The 5,009-nt window shown below is 42.8% G+C and overlaps 1 long non-coding RNA gene across 1 annotated transcript; it reads left to right on the forward strand.

The window, feature by feature from the left end:
• The first annotated feature begins 1,861 nt into the window (after nt 1–1,861).
• LOC135368862 (uncharacterized) lies at nt 1,862–2,287 on the forward strand. Its single transcript, XR_010414884.1, has 3 exons — nt 1,862–1,929; nt 1,989–2,045; nt 2,109–2,287. It is a non-coding gene; the product is annotated as an uncharacterized LOC135368862 (long non-coding RNA).
• The last annotated feature ends 2,722 nt before the right edge of the window (nt 2,288–5,009 follow it).

Raw genomic sequence — 5,009 nt, forward strand, 5'->3', positions numbered from 1 at the left:
CATATCTTATGAGATGTTGACTTATGAATTGGAACCACAAGTAAATAGTTTCGTTTACAGGTCCAGTCCACCAGCTTCACTGAAGCCAGTGGAAGTGGTACGTTCCGTAGAAAGCTCTTATTAGGCATTGCTGCACACTCATGCTCCCGCCTATCTGTTCCAGTTTTTCCAGATGTTTTTGTCGTACTTGTCCTATACCAGCCTGTTACAGTGATAGGTGTGATAATGTGTTTGTATTGTAGACGTGGAAAGGATGGAATCAGCAAGCGATGCGGGTGAATGTTTCAGCCTACAACAATCCATGTCATCAGCAGGTCCGGAAAATGGTACGTGCCCAATTCATTTATGCTCACTCTTGATAAAATGCATGGTGGTTTAAATGAATGCCATAGGCAATTACTCTTGAGATTCATAGCTCCTCCTTGTAAACACAGGTGAGCAGTAATCACATTATATCCCATATTGTTTTTTCATAGCTGTATTGCATAATTGCCTTTCTGCATTTTTTGTATGTGTCATGTTGGTATTGCTCTATTTCTTCAGTGCTAGTGCTGAATGGACTGCCCCTTGAACAATTTATGCCCTACCAGATAGTCAGCCAATATGGGTTCCATTACACATTAGTACCGCACAAGCCAGAATCCGTAGCGCAAAGGGTTCAGGACAAGCAAACACAAACAGCTATTCCAACATCCACGCTTGGTAATATTGTAATATCATTTACAGGGAACAGACGTTTTACACACGTAGCCTACTACCAATTTGGTTTGCAGGCACTCAAATTGGGTTCCACATGCAAGGTAGGGAAAGCCAGACAGGCATGAGCCTTCCCCCTTCCAGCTCCCTTCTGTTGACATCATCCGAACTAGCAACTTGGTGTCCAGAAGACAGCAACATTGAAAGCGTGGAGGTCTCTGCAGGACAGGCTTCCATGCAGCATATAAGTGCACCAGCATTTGAGGATTTGATGCCAACAGATATGCTTTACATGCCTCTTTCGCCCGTCCACTGCTCCACCCCAGCTAGAGAAGAACTTGATACAACCTTGGGATCTACATGGTATGCCGTAGTACAAGTGTATTATATTTACACAAAATTGTTAATAGCTCTGGTGATCTAGTGATTACAAAAAGGAAAGCTATGACGTCCATTTAAGTTAATATGAATTACATTCTGACCGTTGTGAGGCAATTGTGACAGAGTTACAGCATATTTGTCTACCCACAGATTAATATTGCCTCTTGATGTGTTTACTATCCATGTGGAAGGTGGTAAGCCTAAACAGCTTGTACCCTATCATGAAGTTGCTACTATCTGTGATCGGGTCTGAACCCATGATAATTTGGTCAGTAGGTGGACATGCTACCAATCAATTGATAGGGGCCATCTTGAAATGAATACCACAGATGCTAACAGCATATGTTACAACAGCAGGCAAGGTGGTGGATAAAGCTTGAAGATAAAAAAGCTTAGGAAGAACAACAGACATACACACGGATAGCTCATAGCAGCAATATAACACGTAACACTGACATGACAGAAGTTATAACAACAAAATACATGGGAACAGAAGGGATAAGGAAGCTGTGGCCAACAAACTAGGCCGCCATGACCACGCTGGAGAACAGGTCATTTTAACCTTGGTGAAACAGACTTACAGGGAAGGATGTACAGGGATTTTATGAAAAAGTCATACTAGAAACAGCACCGCAAAGTGTGCTGCCCTGACGAATAGGCCGTGCATTCCAAGACATAGATGCCTTCCTAGACTGAATAGCAAAGGCTTTCTACTTCACACACAGCATTATATTACACATGTACGTTTCGCAAAGGTGAATAACTTCTTTTCTTTCTCGATTGTAGCCAGCCTGATCTGAAGGACGTGACGGTCCACTCATCTGAATTAACAGAGGGATCAGAGACTGAAGAGTAAGCTTTGCACTTGAAAACCGATGGGAATTCTTACATTGCAATTATTTTTTTCCTAGTGACGAATATGAGAAGGAGCATGAGGGACATCATTCTAAATCCCATGTGCATCGAACGTAAGTACAGCATGCTCCCGTATGCTGTGTTTTAAGACATAGAAATATGTGATTGCTTTTCAGGCTAAATCCAGAGGAACGTCTCTTCCTGGTGGCGGAGTCAAGTCTGCGAGAGCTCCTGTCACAGTGTCCTTGTGGCAGCAGCGATGCTGAAACAGACATCACAACAAGGGGCACATGGCTGAGAGCAGCAACAGCTTGCAGCTGTGGGAAACTGCGTACATGGTCCAGCCAGCCTTGGGTGGAAGACAGATCACTCGGAAAGATTCTGCTCTGTAGTGCGATTCTGTTTTCTGGCGTGAACATAACCAAGGCATTTCGTATGTTTGCCATGATGAAGGTACAAATACTGGCACTTTTTTAGTGTTAATGTAACCAAGGCATTTTGTACATGTTCCATACGATGCAGGTGCCAACACTGACTTGGTCGCAGTACTTCAGAACACAGAAACAGCACCTCTTTCCTGCCGTGACTGATGTGAGTACATTTATAAAGTATGTGCCTATTATCATTCAAGAAAACAAGTAACATATCCTAGCGGTAGCTCGAAAGTCACAGAATGTGTTCACCCAATGTTCCTTTTAGTATGTGATCTTCTCTTATCTACAACTGTTGTAGGTCTTCCTGAGCAGACAAGCTGAGCTACTGGACCGGCTCAGCCCAGTGCCCCTGACCCTTGCGGGAGATGGCAGATGTGATTCGCCAGGCCACACAGCCCTCTATGGCACTTACACACTGCTTGAGACAGTTGCCAATAAGATCATCCACTTTGAATTGGTCAAGGTATCTCATACCAAATCTTTCTGTAACAGTATCGTAAACATTGCATCATGCAATTCATACTTTTTCGGGTAATACCCGATATTTACCCCCAAGCTTCCAATTTTCGGCCTTAATCCAGTTTCTCCCTAAAAAAATTTGGTTCTAATTAAGTGGTTTTGTCATTGCGGAACTGGCAGAGCTTACTCACAATGTTGTGCTAAAATCCTTAACACTACGAGCTCAGGACTAATTGCTGCTATTCAGAGAGTGGAGAAGTGTTGACGCTATACAGGCCTACAAGTGTTGAAGTTCCACAGCCTAATTGAGCACATCAAAACATAGCTCTGTTGTTTCTGTTGTCAAATGACCATACCTCTAGGGGGCAGCACTACCCTGTATATGGGTATAACATGTCTAATACGTCGATCTTGGTGTTTTATGTAACAGTCAACAGAAGTCTCAAGCAGCAATGCCATGGAGGTACATGGTCTAAAGAACGGCCTGGCCTACCTTGAAGCACATGACATGGTTGTGGACACCATAGTGACTGACCGCCACACTACAATAAAGTCCATGTTAAGGGAATTGTGTCCACACATCAAACACCGTTTTGACGTGTGGCATGTTGCGAAAGGTGAGCACTCTCAACAAGCATGGAAAGTTGCTTTCGATATTCAAACTCATGTGGTAACTTTGAACAGGGATCAAGAAAAAGCTTGTGTCTCTCAGCCGCTCCACAAAGCACCACGTTGTGAAGTTCTGGATAGAGAGCCTTATCCGACACATATACTGGTGTCGAAAGTACAGTGGGGAAAGTGGTGACCTTTGTCTGGCGAAGTGGGTATCGGCAGTGAACCACATTGTCGATGTCCATGAGCATGACAACCCACTGTACCCAGTTTGTTATCATGGCCCAGTTTCAGAACCACGAGAATGGCTCAAAGAAGGTAAGTACAAATAAATGAACCAATGGGTGCAGTCAGGCGATAAGTCAAGAAATCTCTGAGAAAACTTTAAATGCATATTTGGTAAAGTAATTGCAGCTGGGTTTTTTGGAGTAACAAAAATGCAAAATGTGTGACATATATGCGTGTGTCTACTCTACATGCATGCCCTGTTATCATTGTTTTGGGAAGTGTGATTTAGGTGGAACTGAACAAAATTCAGGAAAACTGCTTAACCCTTTCTTAAATATAGCACTGCATGTAAATGGTTTTGGTGCTTAAAAATAACAGTTCTCACAACTCAGACCTCAGTGGCTGAACGATGGTGATGACAGGCAGGGTGAAGTGACCCGACGAGGCTGATTGTGGCATTAAACCAGCACACTCTTAAAAATGGTGTCCTAAGATTAACCGTACAGTATGACTTTAATAAGTCACACTGTGCAGTCTTAGGACAACATTTTCAAGAGTGTGCCTGTTTATGAATGCATTTTTTTAAAAATTATATACAGTGCTTATTAGCACTGCTGACACAATCACGTGAGGTAGGAAGAACTTGTTTTTTGAGTGGAAGCTGAAGTTAATTTCTGCGTTGTATCAAAATTTAAGCTACACCATTTTTATGCGTGTGTAGGAAAGGAGCCTTATTGCACTGTTCATCTCATTGACACACATGGATTTTTCATTGCTTGCCCTCCTGTAGAGGGCCCAATAAATAGCACTATGGTCCTAAATTTTCTTTGGCAGGCATGTACTAGTACGTAGACATAGCAACAAAAATACTAAAGAGTGGACAAGTTGATTTATTCCCTTCTTACACCCACGAGTTCAGTCGTATGCTATGTCGTGGTTGCATCTCCAAGCATCGAGCTTATAGGTAATTTTACATAATAAGTGGTCGAGCTAGTGGATGAACTCCACTGTCAGGAAGCCTGACCAGCGAGTGACAAGGGAAAGCAAGCACAGCACAAGTGTCTTGTTGTGTCTGTTTTTTCTTTTTTTTTCTGTTGTCGGTTGCTCACGCTTTCTCAAGATTGAGTAGTAGTTTTGTTAACTTTGTTGACAGATCTAGAATCAAGCTTATCATTTACAATTACAGATAGTGAGACGTACACAAAGGTAAGGGATATCTTGACAGCAACCGCACTGCTGAGGGATGTCCCTATGCTTTCTACAAAACAACAGACATATGGCCTGGAGTCATACCACAGTGTCCTGAACCACTTCGTTCCGAAATCCTATTCATTTTCTGACGAG

This window comes from Ornithodoros turicata, chromosome 1, assembly GCF_037126465.1.
Source record: "Ornithodoros turicata isolate Travis chromosome 1, ASM3712646v1, whole genome shotgun sequence".
Classification (NCBI taxonomy): Eukaryota; Metazoa; Arthropoda; class Arachnida; order Ixodida; family Argasidae; genus Ornithodoros; species Ornithodoros turicata.